Consider the following 14,236-nt stretch of genomic DNA (forward strand, 5'->3'; position numbering starts at 1 on the left):
ATATATCTTATATCTCTGGATATAAGGAAGTATGAGGAGAGCTGGTGGCAGGACGTTTTCTCCTGAGGCCTTAGTGGGGTACTGGTATCCTGCCTGCTGCTATGGGGAGCTCATGACGGGTGAGGTCACCATGTCTTCCACCACTTTGGGGCCCACTTCCCCCATTCTTTAATAATTGGACCTCAGTAGTCTCAAGTAGAACTGACTCATCCGATGGGTCCCAGAAGCTAGAGAAAAAGGTCAATCAAAACAAGTATAACACATATCCAATAAAACTTGTTCAAGATAAGCACTTGAGTAAAAATATATGAACACTTAGGAATATGTAATAGGGTACAAAATATTTTCTGAGTCAGCATAACCTTCCAACTATTCAATGCAGTAGCTGGTTAGAAGAAAAATGTGGTCATTACTAGGACACATCTTGGTGGCCTGCAAACTCATATGAAAAGAGCAAAAAGACAAAGATGAAAACCATGAGGAGCATGTACATAGTATTGGGGTAAATGTACGTATGAGGTTCTGTAGTGTATACCCAAGAGTAGAACTACTGGGTCTTGAGTGTGTCTTCAACTTTGCCTAATATCCTAAACCATTCTCCAAAGACATGGTGCCAGTTTGCACACTCATCAGCAGTGTACAAGAGTTACCTTTGCTATACAACATCTCCAACACTGGGCATTATCAGTCTTTTAAGTATTTGCCAATATGATACGTGTCTAGTGGTATACCATGGTATTAATTTGTATTCCTTCTTTAACAATGAGGTTGAACAGTTTTTCATATGTTTATCATCTACTTAGATTTCCTTGTTTTTTGAAATGCATATTTTAGTGTTTTGCCTGCTTTTCTATTGAGTTATATTTTACCCTCACATTGATATGTAGGTATTCTTTATATATTCTGGATATGAGTACTTGGTCAGTAAGTATGTGGCAAATATATTCTCTCTGTGACATGTATCTCTTTTTCTTAATTTTTATTTTATTTTTAAATTTTTAAATTAAACAAATTTTTTGAGATGGGGTCTTGCTCTGCTGCTCAGGCTGGAGTGTAGTAGTGTGATCATGGCTCACTACAGTGTGGTGTGTCTCTTGGTGAATGAGTCTTTTGATGAATAAAATTTCTTAATTTTAACGTAGTGAAATGTATCAATCTTTTGCTTTATAGTTACTATTTTTTGTGTCATAAGAAAACTCTTCCTGGTCCCACATCATGAAGATAATTTTCTTTATTGTATTCTAAAAAGCTTTAAAGTGTTGCCCACATTTAGTTTTATGACCCACCAGAGTGTTTATGTAAGGTGTGAGATAGGGATCAGGTTGTTAGCCTCTTTCAGGCAGACAAATCTCATATAAGCAGTGATCTTTCATTATTTCCCCTTACATCTAATGAAGGGCCTCAACTGAGCACTCTCTTGCACTTCTCCCCACTTCTATATTCTTATTAAATCAACATAGTTCAGATCTTATCTTTTTCTCACTTGGGATGGAGATTTATCTGCCTCACCCAAACACCCATCATACATAATACCTACACATAATATAATACTCATCACTTTCTAAAATTCAGAATTCATTGTATTATTCCTCTTGCCAACCTTACCTATGTTTCCCATGACCTTAAGGATAGAATTTAACACACTAGTTTGTCATCAAGTTTTAGGAAGGCTGTGGTCTTTACACATTTCTTGCCTTATATTCGCCTCTGTCCCTTTACAAACACAGTGCTCTGGCCTTTCTATTTTATCCGATGGCTTTGACCTTTCTTTTCTCATATTCATTTTTGAATTCTTGGTGCTTAGCATTGAGTAGGTATTCAACATATTTCTGTTAAAATAGCAATTGAGTCCAACCTACACAAAGCATATGTTCTGGTTAGTGGCACATCATAAATGCTTAATAAATGTTTGCTTGTTGAATGACCATCTCTGCACTTAGTATCTATATCACTTATTTTGCTTACTAACATACCAAAATAAGGTGTCCTTTACTATAATTTACATATATATTTGTGAGATCCAGTCCTTGGGGCAATGAAACAATAAGTTACCGACAATCATAGATAACACAGCAAAATGTTTTGTAGAGATGGCAAACAAGATAGCAAACATGGGGCTGATTGTATAATATGAATAGTAAATATAAGAAGTGCTTAAAAAGAGAGAGTACTGAGAGGCAGTGTCTATAGGAAAGACCTCCAAAAGGAGGTAGGTTTCAGCTGAATTTTGAAGGATGGTGAGGCCTAAGGAATCCTGAACAGGGAAAAGAACAAATGTAGGAGTGGGCTTTAGCATGGGATCTGGTGGGACATTCAGGTTAGTAGCCTTGGCCCCTGCAATCTGATCTTGTGGCTTGGCACATGAAGATTTTCTGTGCTGTTCTGGGATGGAGCCCATCCTGGGAGTTGATTGTGTGACATCAGCATGAACAAAGGTCCTGATAGCATTAAAGCAGTATAGCATGGACTCTAGAGTCAGACCTAGGCTCAAATCCCAGGGCTACTGCTGCCAGGGTATGTGTCCACAGGCAAGTTACTTACTGCTATGGACTAAATTGTGTCACCCCAAAATTCATATGTTGAATCCCTATCCCCTAATGTGATGATATTTGGCGATGGGGCCTTTGGGAGGCAATTAGGCTTGGGTGAGGTCATGAGAGTGGGGCCCTCATAATTGAGATTAGTGCCCATATATGAAGAGACACCAGAGATCTTGCTTCCTTTCTCTCTGTCTTCCATGTTGGTATCCTGATCTTGGACTTCCAGCCTCCAGGCCTGTGAGAAAATAAATTTCTGTTGTGTAAGTCAGCCTGTCTATGATATTTTGTTATGGCAACCTGAGCAGACTAAGATATATGCATTCTCTAAGCCTCAGTTTCCTCACCCATGAAAAGAATATATTTACCTTCAAGGGCTTATGTGGGGAGTAAACACAGGCAAAAAACAAACAAGCAAATAAACAAAAGTCAGAATGGTTCCTGGCACACAGTAAATACTCAACAAATCTGCTATGAGAGGTGAGGTGGAATTACTGTTAGGGACTAGAAATAGGGGGCAGGGTGAATATCCAGGAATTATAGTGAATGCAGGGTACCCTCTTTAGCATCATAAATTCTGCAAAGGAGACTAAATCAGTCTCCTCAGTCTCCATGGCATGGGGAGTAATCGGTAGTTTTTATTCCATGGCCATGATTAATGATCCCTTCTTGAGTGCCATAGGACAGCTAAGAGACAAATGGATAAGACAGGGTCATCCATGAAGAGGTTCTGTCTTAGTCCCTTTGTATTGTTATAAAGGAATGCCTGAGGCTGGGTAATTTATAAAGGAAAGAGGTTTATTTGGCTCACAGTTCCATAGGCTGTACAAGAAGCATGGCACCAGCATCTGTATCTGATGAGGGCCTCAGCAAGCTTCCATTAACAGTGGAAGGTGAAGGGGAATGAGAATCACATGACAAAAGACAGGAAGGAAGAAGTGAGAGAAGAGGGGAAGAGGTGCCAGGCTCTTTTTAACAACCAGAGTGAGAATTCATTCATTACCACAAGGATGGCACCAAGGCTTTCCTGAGGGATCCACCCCTGTGGATCAAACACTTCCCACTGGTCCCTACCTCTTAACACTAGCCATCAAATTTCGAGATTTGGAGGGGACAAATATCCAAATTATATTAGGTTGGTTGAAACTCCACCCATGGTGTCCACGTAATTGACACTAGACTTGTCAGGCTACAGGCTGAAGAAACTCAGCCAAGCACAAAATTTTAATTAAAAATAAAAAATTTGAGCCCAATCACAGCTCCCATTGCCATTGCATTTTACTGCTACCAGGCCCAGATGCCTTTCGACTGTTAGAAGAACTGGACAGCTTACTTGATTGGGACAAATCAGGGCAGCTTCTTTGACACTCTAAGTTTATCTATGAGCTGGGCCTCTGGACATGAGGCCATGCCCCCAATGTTCTGTTGCTTTTGATGCAGACCTTGGACTCAGACTTAACTGCCATGGTTTTCCCCCAGGAGAAGTGGATTCTTCAGTAAAACAGGGGTGTGCATAAGTCACACAAAGACCTTTACAAGAACATTTGTAACAGCTTATTTTTAAAATTCTTTAAACAATTTTTTATTTTTTATTTTTGTGGGTAGATGTATATATTTATGGAGTTCATGAGATATTTTGATACATGCATACAATTCATAATAATCACATCAGGGTAAATGGGGTATCCATCACCTCAAGCATTTATCCTTTCTTTGTGTTACAAACAATCCAATTACACTCTTTTAGTTATTTTAAAATGTACAATAAATTATTGTCAACTATAGCTATCCTGTTGTGTTATCAAATAGTAGGTCTTATTCATTCTAACTATATTTTGTACCCATTAAACATCCTCAGTTCCCCTCCCCAAACCACTACCCTTCTCCACCTCTGGTAACATCCTTCTACTCTCTATCTTCACGAGTTCAATTGTTTTAATTTTTAGATCCCACAACTAAGTGAGAACATGTGATGTTTGTCTTTCTGTGCCTGGCTTATTTGACCTAGCATAATGACCTCCAGTTCCACCCATGTTGTTGCAGATGACAGGATTTCATCCTTTTTAATGGCTGAATAGTACTCTGTTGTGTATCTATGTGCCACATTTTCTTTATCCATTTGTCTGTTGATTTGTCAATAATAGGTCTAAACTGGGAACAACCCAAATGTTCTGCAATGGCTGAATAGATAAGCAATATCTGATATCTCCATAGGACAGAATTCTCAGCAAGAAAAAGGAACAAAGTACAGATACTTTGTTTTGAGGATAAACCTCAAAAACATGCTAAGTGAAAGAAGCTAGATCCAAACAAGTACATACTGTATGATTCCATTTAAGTGAAGTTCAAGAACAGGCAAAACTAATCTATAGCATGAGAATCCAGAATTACTGTTACCTTTGTTGGAGATGGGAGGGGACACAGTATTGATTGGGAAGTTGCATGGAAGACATTTCTTGAGGAATGGAAATGTTCTATATCTTAATTGTGTGTGTGTGTGTGTGTATGTACGTATGTGTGTGTATGAAAAATTCATCAGACTAAATACTGAAGAAGTACACCTGTTATGGTGTCTAATTTATACCTCAATTAAAAGAAGGAGAAGAAAAGAAAGAACAGGAGTAGGAAGTGGGAAATTAAGCCATCAATAAACCCAACAAAGCACAAAACAAGGCTAGCAGGATCTGCCATGCAGGCTTATCCCCTGCAGTGGGGGAGACAGGCAGCTGTAGTGTGGTGCTCCTGTGAATGGAGCCAGTGTTCTGGGCTCAGAGGCCTTGCTTGGCCGCTTCCTGCTGGGGCCTGTTGCAGAGTTCGCCCAAGGTTGTGGGGAGAACGGCTTGACTTGATCTTGCGGGAGGATTGGCTCTAACAGGCCAGGGCTCCTCAGCCACCAGAAACGGTTATCAGACAGTCTTTCTGGGAAGACAGATAATTTTGTAAAAATTACAGGAGCTTTTGCCAACCACATTTCGGCCTCTTAACTTTTTGGCAGCTGCTTCAGGAGCATCACAGAGCTGGCTGAAACAGTTTCCAGAGCACAACAGAGTGGGCATTAATCCCACAGATTTGCTGCCAAACAGGGAGGAAAAATGGCAACTTAAAAAAAGACAAAGAAATAGTAGTTGGAGGCTGAGATTGCTTTAATGAAGGGCCAGAATATCTCCCAAAACCACAGCTGAGTTCTGTATTGGGTGCAGTGTCCTATTCTCAGAGGACTTGGCTCTTCTGATTTTTTAAACCATAGATGAGGAAGAAATTATTGTGAACACAGCTCTCGATTTTTCTCCCCTCCCCTTTCCTCCATCCTGCCACATTCCTAGCTCCCACCAACAATGCTGTATTGCTTGGTTGCTCTGTCTACACTGAGCTACATGTTCAATAAGCAGACATCATTTGTTCCCTTTCATTCAGCCTAGAGTTGTCCCTGCTTCTGTTTGATTCCTCCTGTTGGTCCCAATGGTGTGATGGCAAGTTGGATTTCTCTCTCCTTCTGTTTTTTCCTCCTTCTCTCCCATTTCATGCATTCAACATGTATTCTTCATGCATCTATCCATGAAAAGCTCTATTGTGGACATCTGCGTGGACAATTACTCTTAATAGAACAGTAAGCAAAAATTGTCCAGATGCAACCTAAACAAAAATTACTTATGTATATCAGTCTTGCCCCCTCCTCCTTTTCTATGAATATGCGAAGGTGATATAAACTCTAGTTCACCATACAAGTTGATATGGTTAGGCTGTGTCCCCACTCAAATCTCATCTTGAATTGTAGCTCCCATAATTTCCACGTGTTGTGGGAGGGACCTGGTGGGAGATAATTGAATCATGGGGGCGATTGCCCCCATACTGTTCTCATGGTAGTGAATAAGTCTCATGAGAGCTGATGATTTTATAAGAGGTTTCCCCTTTCATTTGGCTCTCATTCTCTTGTCTGCCACCATGTAAGACATGCCTTTTGCCTTCAGCCATGATGGGGAGGCCTCTCCAGCCACGTGGAACTGTGAGTCCATTAAACCTCTTTTTCTTTATAAATTACCCAGTCTCAGGTATGTCTTTATCAGCAGAGTGAAAATGGACTAATAAGACATAAGTCATGACTCTAAGAAGCAGCACACTGTCAAATGGAAATCCAGGAAAAGCAAGCTGCAGATTTAAGACTGAAGCAAATAAAACAAAAGGAATGATCAATGTGAAAATCATTTTTTCCAGCTTTCATTGTAGTTACCCAGTTTCTGAAATTTTTCCAAAACTTTGTATTGTTGGGTGTTTTTTTTTAGTTCCCGGGACTTGAAAATTAATGTCAAAACTGGTTCAAATTTTTTTTCATATCTAGCCATTATGAAGGCATGCACAACAATTTTATCAGGTTTTATCTCAGTTTGAAAAAACAGTAATATTGCTGCCTCAGATGAAGTCTGTCTCAACGTCAAGGCTAAGGCCTTGGTCAAGTCTTCATTGGCCAAACTGTCACGGGTATGGCTGCTTTTTTCTCGCAAGGGAGAAATTCCCATGCTTCATAAATGTCTTTTTTGGTTTTTCCATAATAAAGGCAATACACCTGGATGATTTTCATTGTTTTCTTAGACCATGTTGATATATTTATATAATAAACACATATTAATATTATTAAAAATATTTTTTGGCTGGGTGCGGTGGCTCGTGTCTGTAATCCCAGAACTTTGGGAGGGTGAGGCGGAGGATCATGTGAGCCCAGGAAAACGAGACCAGCCCAGTCAACAAAGCAAAACCTTGTCTCTTCTCTTTCTCTCTCTCTCTCTCTCTATATATATATATATATATTTATATACATGCACACACACACAGACACACATACATATATATAATATGCTCTGAAAGAATACTTGTTAAAGACAGATGAGTAAAAATAATTTTTAAAGAATCAAAAGCCACATGATCTAAATCCAACCACTGTTAATATTTTGATATCTTTACTTCCAGTCTTATCTCTGTGCAAAACTATTTATTGAAAAAAAAGAAGCCAAACAGAAGAAACCAAAACAAAAAGAGCTTGACATCTGTAGAACATTTTGTGACCTGTTGGTTTCACTTAGCATTTGGTCACAAGCATTTTCTTATTGCATTATAACTTCTCTATAAGAAGTATTTTAATTTTGTTGTATATATAATTGTGTGGATACCACTATAATTACTTAGCCATTTCTCCACTCTTGGGTATGTAAATTATATACAACTCTTTGTTATCTAAAATAATGATGTAATTATAATTTCAATGCATAAATCTCCTGTTTATTTTATTTGAAAAATTTTTAGTGTTGCATTTACAAATTTTTTTAGCAAAGTTATAGATAATATATAGTCTGGAGAGGCATACGGATCTGCAGTGTTTGTTACAAAACCCAGCAATCTCTCATCTCTCCTTCACCATTTGCCTTGCCACACGGCATCTTTTAGCTAATTACATTGCATACTTACTGCCACTTTTCTAAATAACGGGTTTGAGTGGAAACTTCTCAATTTTTTTCCGTTGTAGGCATTGTCTATTGAATCTCTCCATGGAAGATGATTTGTTTAGCTTTATTTTTCTTCTTCCTGGCCCCCTCTTCCCATGCATATCCTTCCTATACTCCCAATATCAATATATCATTATTTGGTTAAATCAGTATTTTGTGTTTAAATAACTATGGTTATGTTAACACCATTCAAAGCTGGGCCGTGAGGTCTACAAGGCCCACTTTTTCTTTCCTGCATATATTTTCGTTTCTCAGAAGTTCTTAATTGTGTTGTTAGTGCCTTACTTGGTTTTCTATGTATTTATCATGAATTCAAGTCCAAATTCTTCACCAGTTGTCTAAATCTTCTCTCAGAAAAGTCAGACATAGGTCAGGCATAGTTCGCGCCTATAATCACAGCACTTTGGAAGGCTGATGTGGGAAGATTGCTTGAGGCCAGCCTGGGCAACAGAGGAAGACCGCATCTCTACAAAAAATTAAAAAATTAGTTGGGCCTGTGCCCAGCTAATGGTGTGCGCCTGTGGTCCCAGCTACTCAGGAGGCTGAGGCGGGAGGATCCTTTGAGCCTAAGAGTTTGAGGTTACAGTGAGTTATGATCACATCATTGTACTCTAGCATGGGAGATAGAGCTAAACTGGACCCTGTCTCTATCACAAACAAACAAACAAATATTCAGATATATTGGGTTTTTAACGGTTTCATCTTTCTGAAGGAATGGCTCTTGAAGCCTTCTGACCTGCTCCCCTGTGGACTGGGTGGGTCCATGCCTGGTACACAGCTGTCTCCTAGGATCCCATTGTCCTGTCTCCTGTGTTGGAGCCCTTGTTTCCTACAACTCAGGTCTCCTTTATCTTGGTCTTTGCACACGTTTTTTTTTTTTTTTGAGACAGAGTTTCACTCCTGTTGCCTACGCTGGAGTGTAATGGCATGATCTTGGCTCACCGCAACCTCCGCCTCCCGAGTTCAAGAGATTCTCCTGCCTCAGCCTCCTGAGTAGGTGGGATCATGGGCATGCACCACCACGCCCAGCTAATTTTGTATTTTTCGTAGAGACGGGGTTTCTCCATGTTGGTCAGATTGATCTTGAACTCCCGACCTCAGGTGATCTGCCTGCCTCGGCCTCCCAAAGTGCTGGGATTACAGGCGTGAGCCACAGCACCTGGCCTACTGCACCCATTTGATAGAGCATGTCTTCCAATATCCTTAGCAATCCTTAGCAATCCTTCCTAAGACAGGATGCTTGAAAACAAAAATATTTGAGAACTTAGATGTCTGAAATTGATAGTTAGCACAGATATAAAATTGATTGATAGTTTTCTTGGAAAAGTAAATTCAAGGTTGAAAATAATTTTCCTTCAGAATTTTGAAGTCATTGTCTTCTGGCTTCTAGTGTTTTTGACACCCCCCCAAGTCCCCGCCACATCTATTGTGATGGGCATTCCAAAAGTCCTTCCAATGGAAACACTAATGGCCTTTAATTATGGGAAAACAAATTTTCTTGTTGATTATTTCCTTCTGTGTGTGTATCTGTACGTTTGTATCTCTGTGTTTGAGTATGTGTGTCTGTGAGTGTCTTTGATGTTTATGTGTCTTTGTGTGTGTGCCTATGTCACTTTGTGGTGTCTGTGTTTATGTACACATCTGTGCCTGTGTGTGTCACTGTGTTTGTGTTTGTCACTGTGTGTGTGTGTGTTTGGAGCTCCTATTATTTGGACTAATTCTGTAATTATGTTTTTCCTCTTGCTTTTAGACTGACTTTTTGCTCTACTTTCTGGGAGTTTTTCCCATTGGTCGAACCTGGGAAAATTTGGAGCATCAAAATAAATGGTAAGAATATATTATAATTCATCAAATAAAATAAGAATCTGCTACTCCATACTTATATAAATGTATTAATAAATAACTGAGTAGGGGAAAGGAAAAGTTCTTTTTTTTTTAACAAAAGAATGTCGACTAATAAATGTAGAAGAAGTAATAGAATTAGAAAAGCACCATTTTGCAACATCATAGTAATAATTGATTCAGGCAAGAATCATCAATGATGTTAAAATGAACGGATGAAAGTTTGATGAATACAGGATATTTACAGAGTCCCAAAGTATTTTCTCTCAGTTATGTAATAACTTTAAGTGGAGAAACCTAGTAGACCTCAGCTTAACCAAGTGAACATCACCAAAAATAGGACACACTGATCTCAAATATCTTCTGTTAGGACTGAGAAACTATTCCAGATTAAAGGTGACTAGAAAGGCCCAATAACTAAATGCCATGTGTGATCCTGGATTGGATCCTGGGCCAGGAAAAAAGAATTTCTATGAAGGACATTATTGGTGAAATTGGCAACATTTAAATAAGGGCTTGTTAAATTAAGTTTAGTCTAAAGTTGCCTCCTTACCTAATTTATGTTTACTCTGTCACCCAGGCTGGCGTGCAGTGGCACAATCTCGACTCACTGCAACTTCCACCTCCAGGGCTGAAGCCATCCTCCTGCCTCAGCCTCCCGAGAAACTGGGACTACAGGCATGTGCCACCACACCCGGCTGATTTTTGTATTTTTAGTAGAGATGGAGTTTTGCCCTGCTGGCCAAGCTGGTCTCGAACTCCTGGCCTCAAGCAATCTACCCTCAGCCTCCCAAAGTGCTGGGATTACAGGCATGAGCCACCACACCCAGCAGTTTAGGTTTTGTCTAAAGGTTTCTCTGTACACAGTGAACTGTAACTTAACTGGATGTGTAAACAGACTGTAAAGTACTCTTGAAACAAGTAGCCCGAGTCTCAACCAATCACAGCAGCTGAGTTTCAGCCAATCACAGGTCACCAACTGTTCAAGCCTATGCAAATAAGGCAAACCCTGAGCTGTAACCAATCCAGTTGTTTCTGTATCTCACTTCCGTTTTCTCTACCACACTTTCCTTTTTCTGTCCATAAAAGTTATCCAACCATATGGCAACCCTGGAGTTGCTCTGAGCCTATTCTGGTTCTGGTGCTGCCTGATTCTCAAATTGTTGTTTGCTCCGTTAAACTCTATGAAATTTAATTTGTCTAAAATCTTTCTTTTAACAGGCTGTAGTTAGATAATAGCATTGTATCAGTATTCATCTCCTGATTCCGATAATCATACTGTGGTTAGGTAAGATTATATTTGGTTTTTAGGATATATACTCTGAAGTATTTAGGGGCATGTCTGTCACTTCTGTAAAATGGCTCAGAAAAAAATGGGTGGGAGTTGGGCAGAGTGGTTGGGGGAGAGTATGAGGAGGAACATACAGGGAGGGAGAGAGAGAGAGATGGAGGAGGGGAGGGAATGATAAAGCAAACACAAGAAAGAAGCAAACAATTGGGAATATGGATTTGTATTTGTCATTCAACTTTTCTAAAGGCCTGAAATTATTTCAAAATAATGTTGGGGGGAAAAAATCCAGGAAATAAAAGGAGTGGGAAATTAAAAAGATGACTGGGTGCTCTGGACAGGCAGTGGGGTTTGCTAGCTGTGGCCTTCCCTGTGAGGACCTGGCTAGGTAGGAGGGGTGGTTGAGGGGTTTCTGATGACAGGTCTTTTGCTCTTTACCCTGGGAGCTCCCTCTTCCATTCTCCTGTCTGGACGTGAAGGCCCTGCTGCCAGTGCAGGTGAGGATGGGGAGCCCACAGCCAATGTGCGCACAAGTCCTTGATCCCCTGGTTTTCAGTGTGACTTGCTGCCCCGATATCTCCTTATTGTCCCTGAAGACCTTTGATTGCCTCTGTCTAGGGAAGGAGCCTCCAATCTTTTGTTGGTCTTGGAGGACCATTACCTGACTGTGAGGAGTTGGGAGATCGAACTGGATCCAACTGTTTAAAACAGCCTTTTAAATTTCATCCATATTTCAGCTACCTCTTCCCCCTCATTTCCTGAGGGATCTAGTGCCATCAATTCCTTAACCTTTTCAGGGATTTTGTGGTGTAAATCAGGTTGGTTCTCAGCATTCTTTGCTGCCAGTATAGGATTTAGTTTTTTTGGTCCTGCTAAGTTATTTGCTTTCCAGCTTTCAAAATTGTGTTTCTATTTTTCTCCTCTCTCATTTTCTCCTGTCTTGTACTTTATGCCTATTAAAAATTCCACTTACTTTCATTTTAGTAGGGGTTACAAGTGTTCAATCCATGATTTTTAACAGCCAGTCTGTGCATAAATCTCTCTGCATTCTTGATGACTTCCTTTGGATAGCATCCCAGAAGTGGAATTACTGGGTAGAGTGTGCCATCCTTTTTGAGGCTCTTGATGAACTTTGCCAAATTGCTTTTCAATAGGATTATATTCTCACCAAGTTTCCATGACTTGCCTCTTTTCTTGAATTTTTGCCTGCCTTGCATAGGATCCCTTACACAAATGAAATATTAAAATATTTGTTATTTTGACAAGAGGAATATGAACTCTCCTTGGCACAATTCTCTTTAAAGGGTGATTTTTTTAGAGACAAGCTCCAGGTATGGGCAGGAGGCAGAAAGGTGGATTCAGCTAAATTGGCCGAGGTGGGGTGTGGGGTGAGTCTCAACTCATTCTCAGTGTCCTCTCTACAAGAGGCACTGTGGTCTGTGTGTAGAAGGGAAGGAATTGGAAGTGAGCGTGTGGAAGGCCCAGGTCTCTGCTGCTTTCCAGGGTGGTAGGGGCAGTCCTGGTTCTAGCATGGGCATAGTCACTTGGGCAAATTAAATAAAAGAAAGGGAGAGAAAGAGCAATAACAGTGAAAACGAGGCAGTGATGAATCTACCAAGGAGATTACCCTAGAGTAAGACCTAAATGGGAGCCCGGAATCTTCCTTTTAATCCTACTCAATTTCTATGTGTTGTTGGGACCATCTTGTCACACAGGTAATGCTTTAGTGTTTTGAGATATGCATTTGGTTTTATACAGCGTGGCCCGGATATACAAGTCAACCTCTTCCACTTCATACACTGAGTTTTTTTTTTTTTTTAATTTTTTTATTTTGGAATAATTTTAGACTTAAAAAAAGTTCCAGAATAGTATACAGAGTTCCTTTATACCCTTCACCCAACTTCTCCTCTGTTTTTTTTTTTTGATACAAATGGAGATGGGGTTTTGTTATGCTGTCCAGGCTGGTCTTGAATTTCTGGGCTCAAGGAATCCTCCTGCCTCGGCCTCTCAAAATGTTAGGATTACAGGCATGAGCCACCGCTCCCGGCCAACTTCCCTTTATCTTAACACCTTACATAATCATAGTACAATGACTGAAACTAAGAAATGAACACTGATCAAATGCTATTTACTAATCTATAGACTTTATTCAAATTTCACCAGTTGTCCCACTGAGAAAGAGAAAAGCAGCTCATGCCAGCTGGGAACTGGCTTGGCATTATCAGTTAGGCCTTACCCTCGGTGTCACTCAGAGCTGGCTTGGCCCTTGTAGCTTGGTCTTTGTGGTCTCTTTGAACATAAACAATTTCTCAGAATGTCATCAAACAAAGCTGCTCTGTGACCAAGATAGATCAAGACAAAACAAGGCCACTCTGTACTCATGTCTGAACACAAACAACAATGTGAACATTGTTCAAACAGAAATGACCGAAACATCCCCTTATCCTGGTTAGTATGAGAATAGGAGTGACTGCTGTGACTTTACTAATTAGAGCTTTAGCCATGCTTCATTTCTCCTGTCCTATAGATAAGATTTATTGATATATTCAAGCATAGAATTACCCCCACTCGCGGACAGCATCCAATCCAGAGCATTACAAATGAGCAGATATATAAATGATTTATTTATTTATTTATTTATTTATTGAGACAGGGTCTCACTGTCTCCCAGGCTGGAGTGCAGCGGCACGATCTTGGCTCATTGCAACCTCTGCCTCCTGGGTTCAAGTGATTCTCCTGCCTCAGCCTCCCAAGGAGCTGGGATTACAGGCTCCCACCACCATGTCCCGATACTTTTTATATTTTTAGTAGAGATGGGGTTTTGTCTTATGGGGCAGCCTGGTCTCAAACTCCTGACCTCAAGTGATCCACCTGCCTCGACCTCCCAAAGTGCTGGGATTACAGGCGTGAGACACTGTGCCTGGCCTAAATGATTTCTTATATCCCCTTCTTTTTTTACATGAAAGGTAACATCCCATAAATACGCTTTCGCACCCTGCTTTTCTCCTCCTCACTTAGCACTGTATCCTGCAATACATTCCCTGTCAGGTCATAGAGCTTTTCCTCATTCATTT

This window comes from Macaca thibetana, chromosome X (assembly GCF_024542745.1).
Source record: "Macaca thibetana thibetana isolate TM-01 chromosome X, ASM2454274v1, whole genome shotgun sequence".
Lineage (NCBI taxonomy): Eukaryota > Metazoa > Chordata > Mammalia > Primates > Cercopithecidae > Macaca > Macaca thibetana.